The sequence below is a fragment of the Miscanthus floridulus genome, chromosome 13 (assembly GCF_019320115.1).
Source record: "Miscanthus floridulus cultivar M001 chromosome 13, ASM1932011v1, whole genome shotgun sequence".
Taxonomy (NCBI): domain Eukaryota; kingdom Viridiplantae; phylum Streptophyta; class Magnoliopsida; order Poales; family Poaceae; genus Miscanthus; species Miscanthus floridulus.
The window spans coordinates 20,301,334-20,313,732 of NC_089592.1; the positions used below are offsets into that span (position 1 = coordinate 20,301,334).

Consider the following 12,399-nt stretch of genomic DNA (forward strand, 5'->3'; position numbering starts at 1 on the left):
GCTGCGGCGGGCAAAAAATGACGCGATGTTAGTGGAAACTGTTTGTTTTTTCAAGTATCACCGTCCCTTGACTTTCAGGCTGGGACCTTGCCGTCCATTTCAATTGATTATGGTTAATAAAAGCGACTAACTACGGTGGCAGGGCAAAGCACTGATCGAAGCCAAGCCAAGTTGCCAGTCACCAAAAGCGTGCAAGCTATAGCAGCAACACGAACGGCGATGCCGCAGCCGCACGTCGTGGTGGTGCCCTTCCCGGGCTCCGGCAACATCAACCCGGCGCTGCAGCTGGCCCAGGCTCTGCGCCACCACGGCGTCTTCGTCACCTTCGTCACCACCGAGCACAACCTCCGGCGCGCCCAGCAGGCCGCAGCCACCGCGGGCGCCGTGAGTGGCCGCGAGGGGTTCAGGATCGAGACCATCCCGGACGGGCTGGTGGACGCCGACCGGGACCAGCAGGACTACGACCTCGGCCTGTCCAAGGCCACCACCCACGGCCGGTGCACGGAGCCGCTGGGCGGCGTAGCGCCCGACGTGCCGCCCGTCACGTGCGTGCTGCTCACGGCGCTCATGAGCTTCGCCCTGGAGGTGGCCCGGGGGCTCGGCGTCCCCAGCATGGTGCTCTGGACCAGCAGCGCAGCGGCGCTCATGTGCCACATGAGGCTCCGGGAGCTCAGGGAAAGAGGCTACCTACCACTCAAAGGTACTCCCGACGCCCCTTGTATACAGAGGAACGCCCCGCGCGTGCGGAAATTCCGGGTAAAGTTATACTATTTATATTTATTAATATGGTTGAATAAATATCATAATATATGTTAGTGGATAATTTTTAGCATTATGGTGTGGACAACTAAATATATATGTTAGTAAATGATGTGGTTTGCTCATGTGAATAGCTCCAATGAAGACATAATGGCATGTGTTAGTGGATGCTGATGTAAACACTTTGCATTGCGAGATAGTGGGATGTTCTAGTGGATGCTGATGTGAACACTTTACATGGCAAGATAAATTGCTAGTACAAATAAATAGTAATATGTTACTGTAGTCTAATCTTTGCCTAAACATCTTCTAATGATCTAATCTAATAAAACATTTCGCTGGAATATAGCGAATTTAGTTTACATTTTGAAATTTTGACAAACTAACGCAATGGCATAAACATGGTTTGGCAAATTTATGATTCAGGCCTCATTTATCCATATATGTTCAAACTCAAACTTCAAATAAAACAAAATTCATGTTCAAGCATTTTGCTACTGTTGTGCTAGATCTTGACGTGGATGTAACCTAACTTGTTGCCTAAACATCTTCTAATGATCTAATCTAATAAAACATTTCGCTGGAATATAGCGAATTTAGTTTACATTTTGAAATTTTGACAAACTAACGCAATGGCATAAACATGGTTTGGCAAATTTATGATTCAGGACTCATTTATCCATATATGTTCAAACTCAAACTTCAAATAAAACAAAATTCATGTTCAAGCATTTTGCTACTGTTGTGCTAGATCTTGACGTGGATGTAACCTAACTCGTTAAAAAAAATACTAGCTAAAGTACTCCCTCCATCCAAAATTGTAAGTCGTTTTCAATTGTTCATAGCTTTTGCTATGTATCCAGTTGTATATAATTTCTAGATATATAGGAAAAGCTATGAACCTAGAAAATTAAAGTCAAAACAACATACAGTTTGGGACGGAGTGAGTAGAATTTTACTGCATACTATGTCCAAACTAAGAAAAAAAACAAATGCTTATACCAAATTGAGGCAAGTAACTAACAATATTGTTCCCTGAAACATTTATAGTTTCAATAAGAAATAAATCATTTCAAAAATAAATAAAGGAAATCCCATATTTGTCTCCTTCCTTATAGCATCTCCAATAGTTCCCAAAACCCACTCCTAATCTTGGTTTTCTAGCATGATTGAAAAAATATATTCTCTCCAACAACTCATTATCCCAACTCCAGTTGTAATCTTTCCACACTTCGAAAAATCGGTTGATACACAGTTGGGTGGCAACATCAAATCCGTGTTGGTGTGACTTCTCCCCACATTTCTACCTTCTCGAACCAAGAAAAGCCAAGAAAGAAATCGCCACCCCTATCTTTATTGTCGCTACCCCTAGAAGCCATCATCTCCATCGCCCTAGGAAGGAGGTAAAGCCAATCCTTGCCGCTCTCCTCTTTGCCCTAGCCTCTTCTTGGCATACCCTAGCCGAAGGCCTCTACCCGCCCCTAGACATCACTGGCCGGCCGCAGCCACCGTATCGTCTGGCGGGATATGGCTACTGCTGACTTGGCCCTGCCTGGCTATGGCTTGCTGCGGCCCATTGAGGGTGGCTGGCTGGGACATGCTTGAGGGGTGGTCGGGGGTGGCGGACATGATCTGCGCACGAGAAGACCAAGCTACCGCCAACAAACCTTCACGTGGACTGATTTTTTTTTTTATTTTGAATGGGATTTTTTGAAATAATCGGAGAGCCCAGCAAATATCCGACCAACTCCCAGCTGGCATGCACACACTACTATACATATACAGCCGGCTGCACTAGTTTTCAAATTCTGCGGAGCCCAACAAATAGTAATTCTGCGGAAAAAATCGTGACTTGCTAGCTCACACGGCTCGGCTAGTTTTCTTTTCTTGACGAGCCAAGCTAGTGTTTTACCTCGTTAAGTTAATGAGCTAGCTTGAGCTGGCTCACAATTCAGCTCACGAGCCAAACGAGCTAAGTACTTCATAGTCAACAACCTATAAACTAGTAACAATCAAGTTTGGTTTTATGTTATATGTATGAGATTGGAGTTTGCAACTGCTGTATGTTATGCATTACACTTATTATTTTTATATAATAACATTAAATTAGTTTAAAATTGACGATTGGTGTCGTATATGCTATTGTGCTTTTCTCTAAATTTGGTGAAACTTAGAAAATTTTGAGTTAAGACAACTTCAAATTGTGAATGGATTGTAATAATTATTCAAAACAGCAGCTGGGAACCAAAAGTTAATATATGTGTATGTGTGGATTTGCTCGTTCTTTTCTCATCTTTGCAGATGACAGCTGCTTAACGAACGGCTACCTAGAGACGACGATCATCGACTGGATCCCCGGCATGCCGCCGATCAGCCTCGGCGACGTCTCGAGCTTCGTCCGCACCACCGACCCAGACGATTTAGGCCTGTGGTTCGGCGACACCGAGTCCAACAACTGCACCAAGGCCGGCGCCCTCATCATCAACACGTTCGACGCCCTCGAGCCGGACGTCCTCGCCGCCCTCCGTGCCGAGTATACCCGCGCATCTACACCGTCGGGCCGCTGGAATCCCTTATCCGCTGGCACCACGACGAGGAAGACGACGCCGGCGGCGGCTCGCTTGACCTGAGCCTGTGGAAGCACGACACCGAGTGCCTGGCCTGGATGGACGCTCAGTTGCCGGGCTCCGTCGTGTACGCCAACTTCGGCAGCCTCACGGTGGTCACCGCGTCGCAGCTGGCGGAGTTCGCGTGGGGCCTCGCGGCGACGGGGCGCCCGTTCCTGTGGATCATCAGGGAGGACCTCGTCGCCGGCGTCGTCGGCGGGGCCGAGCCGGCGGCCGCGCTGCCCCCGGCGTTCACGGCGGATACGGCGGCGCGGGGCCGCGTGGCAACGTGGTGCCCGCAGGAGCGGGTGCTGCGGCACCGCGCCGTGGGGTGCTTCCGACGCACAACGGGTGGAACTCCACCTGCGAGTGCCTCGCCGCCGGCGTGCCAATGGTGTGCTGGACGGTGTTCGCGGACAGTTCACCGTCTGCAAGTACGCGTGCGAGGTGTGGGGCGTGGGGCGCCGGCTGGACGCCGAAGTGAGGAGGGAGCAGGTCGCTGCGCATGTCGGTGAGGTGATGGAGAGCGTGGAGGTCCGGAGGAGCGCGGCGAGGTGGAAGGCGATGGCGGAGGAAGCTGCTGGCGCCGGCGGGTCGTCGCACGAGAACCTGCTGGCCGTGGTGGAAGCGCTCGGGGTCAGCTCGCTCAACTCCGAGTCGTCCGAGGTATGAGGAGATTGGAGGAATGTGTGTGTGGTGTTTGAAGGAGCGAGGGTTTATTCATATGAAGGGAATTATTAGGCCTAAATTAACTTCATGTACTAAATAAAACAAACTATATCAACCACTCTCTCCGAGACTCGGGTAATGTTTTCGGCAACGGTAGTCTTTGAAACATTGATTTGAGAATATCTTTTCTATTTTTTTAATAATTGATTCATTAATCCTACATCTATATTCATCTTACCGTTTCAGGAGAGGATGTTACAAAACAGGGTTATGTTGAGGTCATAGTTTTTTTTTCTCTTTTAGTTGTGTGTTCTCCTCTTGTTTGAGGTGTGAGTCTAAGTGTTTATTGTATTCTTTTGGCTTTGTATATCCTTCATGGGTACGGAGGCTGAATTAATGAATCCATTATCCAAAAAAAATAGAAAAAGAGAGTGTCAAATGAATGGCTCTGTTCGCTTATCTTATAATCTGTTTTTTTTTTCAGCCGAAACAATGTTTTTCTCTCACAACAAATCAGCCGGAACAATGTTTCAGCTCGTTTTTTCAGCGAAGTGAACAGGGCCAATGTTTCAAAGACTGTATCAAAAACATTACCAGAGTCTCGAAGAGAGTGGTTGATACGGTTTGTTTTATTTTTTTCGCGATCAGACCATTCACCCATTTACAATTAAGAGAATATAGTTTATTTTATTTAGTACATGGAGTTAATTTGGAACTAATAATTCCGTTCATCTGAATAAACCCTCGCTCCTTCGAACACACCACACACACACGTTCCTCCAATCTCCTCATGCCTCTGACTACTCGGTGTTGAGCGAGCTAACCCCTGAGCGACAGATCTGTAAAGGAGTACATGGATAATGCAAAGTTGCTTAGATATATTCTTAAAGAGAGAGAATACACATCCCTATCAACACACACATTACCCTTATAATGAACACCTTGAAAGGCTGAGACTAAGGTGATAAATCTGTATGTGCACTCACTACTACAGATTTGGACATCACTGTCGGCCTCATCACTGTCGGATTTGTAAGAACTGACAGTGATGCTGGTTATGAGCTTGAAAATGAGAAAATAATTAGGCCTAGACTAAAACTGACAGTGAAGGACCACATCACTGTCGGTTTGTGGCTTGAACCGGCAGTGTTTTTGTAGCCACTTATCACTACCGGTTCAAGCAAAGAGCCGACAGTGATTGGGATCTATCACTGTCGGTTCTAGCCAAGAACCGACGGTAATAAGCCTACAGCACAAAAAGGCTGCAGCCGTCCTCTTCTTCCTCCTCTCTTCCATCTCGAGAACAGAGGCGTGCGTTTTGGTCCTTCCCTCCATTGTTGCGGCTGCTCTTCACCATGAAGCAAGAGCATGAATTTTGAAGAATGGCTTGATCTTTTTGCTTTAAGGTTAGAAACAAGCATCCACTCCTTTGATTTTGTTGCTTAATTAGCTTCGTTTTGATGGCTACATTACTTGATTCTCATTCTAGTTCTTTCTCCATTCTAGAGGGCACTTTTCCAATTGGACATTAGTGCAAGGCTCAAATTATGGTGAATCCATCATCCAAAAGGTTGGTGTCTATGAACACATTTAAATTTCTAGCTAATTATTCCATAGTGGTCAAGATCATCATTGTTAGTATGTGATGCTATAATTAGTTCTTAGAAGTAGAGTAGAATAGTTGTTTTTCATTATTGTGCAATAACTGTTTTTACTATGATTTTCAATTTACAGGGCCGGGGCTACCAATTTCAATTTTTTAATAATTAGTGTACAATAATGTTTTTCAAAAATGGTACTTTCAAGCTACAATTGTTGTTCATGAAGCTTGATTTTTTATTAATTCTTTGTAATTACTGTCTCACTATTTTTTTGTGCAGAGATGGTTCGAGAGTGGATGCATCTGTCCCGAATGGACAAGCGGTCCATGCATGACATCAGCCAGTTTATCACTGATGCCAAAGCCCATGCTAGGAATGGAAACTCTGTCTTCTGCCCATGCAAAGATTGCAAGAATCAAAGGAACTTTCGTTAAATTGAGTCTATATGATCGCACTTGATTACTAGGGGGTTCATGCCAAACTATACGATATGAACTATGCATGATGAGGTTGGTGTGAATGTTCTGCAGGAAAACGATGATGATGTGGACATATCTGACGTAGCCATCCATGATGCTGATGAGGAACCCGATGTCAATATGGAACCTATGGCCACAGTTAATAATGTGTTTAGGAACGCGCTAGCTGACGACACCAAGGATAACGATGGCATTTCTCAGCTGCTACGTAATGTAGAGACCGGATGTCTTAGTGAAAGATAGCTGAGAAAGCTAGAGAAAATAAGACAAGAGGGCAAAACACCATTGTATAGAAATTATCCAATGAGCAAACTAGAAGCCAACATCATGCTGTTAGAGTTCAAATCGACAAACGGATTGAGCGATAAAGGCTTCGATCAGTTGTTAGGTATAATAAGGAAAATGCTCTCAGAAAAAATGAGTTGCCACAAAACACATATTTGGCCAAGCAAATGATCTGCCCCATCGGCCTTGAGGTTGAAAAAATCCACGCGTGTTCTAATGATTGCATATTGTACCGTGGAGAAAAATACAAAGACTTGGATAAGTGCCTAAAGTGTGAAGCTCCATGGTACAAGGAATGGCCGTCAGATGAGGGTACTAAGACCAGAGGAGGTCCCATAAAGGTCGTTTGGTATTTCCCTATAGCTCCCCGGGTGCATAGGCTGTTTGCATGTGCAAAGTTAGCCAAGCTATTGTGCTGGCATGGCGAAGAGCGTAAGAAAGATACAATGATGAGGCACCCCGCCGATGGGCATGACTGGAGGACTGTCAATACTATGTTCTATAAGGACATCGGTGGAGAGGTAAGGCATATTTGGTTTGCTTTGAGCACAGATGGGATGAATCCTTTCGACCAGGTTAGAAGCAATCATAGCACCTGGCTAGTGATGCTCTGTATATACAACCTTCCACCTTGGGTCTCTATGAAGCAGTCATACATCCAAATGTCACTACTGATCCAAGGGCCAAGACAACTTGGGAATGACATTGATGTGTTTCTGGAACCAGAGATCGATGAACTAGTGGAGATGTTTGAAAAGGGTGTGCCGGATGTTTGGGACGAGTATAAAAAGGAACATGTCACAATCAAGGGAGTACTTATCGCTACAATCACCGACTTGCCAGGTCGAGGTTTGTTGTCCGAAGAGAAGACAAAAGGCTATACTGGATGTGTCGAGTGCTTGGACGACACCGATGCGGTAAATCTACCAAATAACTCAAAGATAGTTTATATGGGACACCGTAGGTTCCTACCTAAGGATCACCCTTATTGCAGGAATAGAAAAGATTTCAATGGTACTATTGAGAAATGCTTAGCTCCAAAATATCGAGACAGGCCTGTGATACTTCGAGAACTCAACAAACTAGAGGTTGTCCTTGGGAAGGGGGACAATGCAGTAGCAGCACCTGATGGGAGCATTTGGAAGAAAAAATTAGTTTTCTAGAAACTACCTTACTAGCCATTTCTGAGTATACTCCACTATTTTGATCCCATGCATACCACTAAAAATGTGTGCACTAACACTCTTAACACCTTGATGGACACCGGGGGGACATCGAAGGATTCACTAGCCACACGTCTAGACATGCAACACTTGGGAATCAGGAAGGAGCTGCATCCCATGGAGCTAGAGAATGGCCAGTTCAATCTTTCGGTTACGTCATGGACATTGAAGAAGGAAGAAAAGCGTGCGCTTATTTCTTTCTTTAATGAACTCAAAGTCCCGATGAACTACTGTGCGAACCCGAAGAGGCTAGCGAATATGAGAGAACTCAAGTTCAACTATGACGCTATGAAGGCCCATGACTGTCATGTCATTATGACTCAGCTGCTCCCTATTGCCCTACGTAGTATCCTCCCCCCAAAGGTCTGCGCCCTAATCATAAAGCTTTGCTCATTCTTCAACGCGATCTCAAAAAAGGTCATTGATGTGTCCACACTAGAGCAGCTGCAGCGAGACATAGCCGAAACTCTCGTTAGGCTTGAGATGCATTTCTCGCCGACTTACTTTGATATCTTATTGCATCTGCTCATTCATCTTGTTGACCAAATTAGAGCCCTTGTCCCAATGTACCTACATCAGATGTTCTCTTTCGAAAGATTGATGAAAGTTTTCAGGAGTTATGTTAGGAACAGATTCAGGCCAGAAGGAGACATGGTTGAAGGATGGTCAACAGAGGAGGCCATTGAGTTCTGCACATATTATCTGGACATCAAAAGGCTCGGAGTACCAGAATCTGATCACGAGGGAAGACTACGTATCAAAGGAACGATCGAGGAGAAATATATTACAGTACATGACCCTATTTCTTTTAGATTGGCACAATTCACTGTTCTCCAGTAAGCCAAGGGTGTGATGCAATACATTGACGAGCATAGGCAATCGCTGCAAACTCTGTATCCGAGCAGGTCACAGGCTTGGCTGGATAAAAAACATGAGGAATTTGTCAACTGGTTATGATGCCACTTGCTTGGAATAAAGTTGGGTAATCAACTAGATGCCTTAGCCAAGGGACCTTCAAGTACATATCTTAAGTACCAAGGGTATGAGATCAATGGATTCACATTTTACACAAAAAACAAGATGGAAAGAGCACATACCAAAATTTTGGTGTTCCTTTTGATGCTCACGACGAAAATGACAACGTGCAGGTGATATACTATGGTTTCATAGAGAAGATACGGGAGCTAGCCTACGGTCCATTGAAGGTAGCTCTTTTTCACTGCTAGTGGGTCCAGCTCGAGGAAATCAACACTGACAGCGAAGGGTTCACTACCATTGATCTCACTAAGACCGCATACAGAGATGACCCCTTGTCCTTGCAAGAGATATTATGCAAGTCTTCTATGCAAGGGACAACAAGACAAAAAGAAGGCTAAAAGTAGTCCTAGAAGGGAAAAGGAAGATTATCGGTGTCGATGGATTGACAGACAGAGAAGACTACAAGGGCTATCAAGAAATGCCTCCATTCAGGGCGAATGTACCCCTACCTATCCTTCAAGACGGTGATGAACCTGCTTACGTATGGCTTGATCACAATGAGGCTCTCATTGTTGATGCACCTAAAGATAGTTAGATTATTGTTAACTATGTAATCATTATTCAGACGTTGTTCACCAATGATGTAATCTAATTTATATTTTGTGCGTTTCTCTAAAATTAAATAATTGACTATGTAATCAAATATCAAGATGATGTTCAGAAACACTATTATTTAATAATTATAGACTATTAATTAATTATTATGGAATTAAATAATTGAGACATAAATATTTATATTATTTTACAATAAATTATATGTATTTATATGCACTAAACAGATAAAAGAAAAAACATAACCTAAACTAACGTAATCCTTAATGCTAGCGCAGCGGGTAAGACCCTATAATCTCGACCTCGAATTAATTGACTCCCATTCAGAAGATAAAACAAAAAAGAAAACGTACCTTAACGTACTCCCTATCATAGCGCAGCGGTAAAAGCCAGCTACTGCGAAGCCCGTGCCCTTGGTTCGAATCTTAGGTGTAGCAAACTTTTTTTATATTTTTACATAATTAAATGAACCTCAACTTAAACTATAAAAATTATAACAAAACATTTCCTAACGTAAATCCTCCTTTAACGCAGCGGTTAAGCCACTAATCTCTCTTTCTCGCTCCCTCAGTTCGAAACATAGGCGGGACAAAAAAAATATTTTTTTATCTAGAGCCCGTGGCAGTGGCACTGATTTCAAAAAAATAAAAGCTGAGCACCTGTGGCAGCGGCAGCTGTTTGTCGGGCCTATCACTGTTGGTTTTTTCTTACAAACCGACAGTGATACATGGAATCACTGCCGGTTCTAAAAACCGGCACTAATGACCCGTATCACCGCTGATTTTTTATCAAAACCAACAGTGATATGAATATTCCCTCACGGGCCAGCATTGCTCCCACTGATCACCACAACAGGAGCACTGCTCCCACCTACCACGATAGCTAGCCTATAAAATGGCACCCTACTAGGGAGCCTCTCCATGCATATTGGTTTCAGCCAGGGCTTATCAGCCATGATACAGTGTTTTTCTCTCACAACAAACCACAGATCGCGTTATGCGTCGTAGTCCACCAAAATGGTGCATACAAGAGGTACTAGAAGAATGCTACTGAAGATAGAGCAACGCTGAAGATTAGAGTTGCCGCGAGGTTCATAGAGCCATCCGCTGCGGTGCGTATCTGGACTGCACCAAGAAAAAGGCCATGTACAGCAGAGGCATGGATTCTTCGATGCCACCTTGTCATCTCCAACCGGTATAGCTCGTAGACCACCTCAGTGCTGCTGTTTGACCCTACTTGATGCTAGAAGAATGCTACTAAGATGGTTAAATTATATTGTGTTGATAGACATTGATTGTAAAATTGACCTCTACGCAAATAGGTCTTTGTTATCGTATATGAAATTTTAGTGTAAGGTCTTTGTTATCGTATATGTAATTTATTTCTAATATTTTGATATTTTTTAATGTAATTCTGTACTATCTAAATAAATATATCGTTGTTGTTAAAACTTTCCCACTGTACTATATAAATAAATATATCCTTTACATATATGCACCTTCATTGTCGGTTCTATTCAACAACCGGCAGTGATATTCACTTTCATTGTCGGTTTTATTTAAAAACCGACAGTGATTTACTTTCAATGTTGGTTCTATTTAAAAACCGGCAGTGATGTCCATGCCCCCCTATATAAAATAAACCGCTCGCCACATACATCGATCCCACCCACCCACAAACTCTCATAGTATCATTTCTCACGTTTCACTCTCACTTCTCAAGAAATCCATTCTCTCTCTACATGATTTGGTCATGACTCCTGCATTTTTCATTGGTATTGATATGTTATCTTCTCCAATATTCTATCTATATTCATTTGATCTATATTTATATTCATGTTTCTTTGCATTCTACATTTATATATATTCTTATTCCTTGCATTTAATCTATATTTAATTATGTTGCCACATTTTACTTGGAAGATTTTTTGTGCATATATTTTATGTTCATATTTTTTTTGCATTTTATCGATTAGGTGGTATGAATAATGGACCTCCCCCACCTCAAGAACTAGGTTTCCACCCTGTGATGAGCCATTCGCTCCTAATGTGGCCATTCCACGATTCCCTATTCTAGCTATTCTATGAAATATTTTCCAACATCTTTTATTTTTTTTATGCTAACAAATAAGTGTAATTAGTTTAATATCATTATTGCATATATATATGTCGCAGACTATATCCCTAATAGATTGGCTGTGAATAGCACTTAGCTGGTTCTTTATCTCTGACATTGTCAAGAACACGGTATCTAATGCAAGTGGTCGGCTATGAACGTGTGAACTCAGTTTTTCCATTCCTTTGAGGGGTGCAAATCATCGGAACCATATCCATGAGACGGGAAGACAGAGCCTAGACATGATAAGCGCCCAATTCAGTGCCGTGCGCTTATGTTTAGAGGCACTTCGACGTGTTTGCTATGATGTGCCCAATTTCTCGTACTTCAAGGCACTTGCTTTGAATGCTTATGATATCCTCGTCCCACCAGCAAGCGAATGGTTTATGAGCTACAACCATACGGATGTGGTAAAATGGTCACTTATACCTGAGTCATGGTTATTTGTTGTTTATTATTGTAATAACATTCTCTAATTTTTTTTCTTTTTCTCCGCATGTAAATTGCGCTCCAGGACCTTACCTATGCTGCATGTGGCTTGTGGACCGTTCTAGACCAAGCTACAGAGCAACTCGGGTACGATTGAGACTTCTACAATAGAAACCTCAACCAGCTCACTATAGAAGGACGTCAATACTGCATAAGGATTACTAATAGGGGCAGTGGTCGTTTAGTAGGTTATATCTATGTCCGACCATTCTTTCGATATTGTGAGGCACAAGAGAGTGCACTCATATGGGCATTAACCTTCATCGATACAAGCGGATACATAATCCATGACATCAATTACCATATATGGCTACAGAGGCATATTAGTGTGCGTGGCCCGACCGATCTCAGCAGTGATTTCGATAGTAATTAATGTTTATTTAGCTATGTTTGCAAGGTAGTAGTTTAATTGGGTTCTAATTTTAATTTGTACAGCTTATGTGCTTAATTATTGTCATGCATGTAATTCATGTAACATTTGTTGGGCAACTAAAAATATACATTCCGGTGTCGTATTGGTCTCAAAATTATTCTTAGGCTTGCACATGACACAGGTGAAAGAAACACCAAGTTCAGGATTTTC

At 43.2% G+C, this 12,399-nt stretch overlaps 1 pseudogene; it reads left to right on the forward strand.

Annotated features, from left to right (window-relative positions):
* Window positions 1-219: 219 nt before the first annotated feature.
* LOC136499560 (7-deoxyloganetin glucosyltransferase-like) lies at window positions 220-4,037 on the forward strand (annotated as a pseudogene).
* Window positions 4,038-12,399: the final 8,362 nt, after the last annotated feature.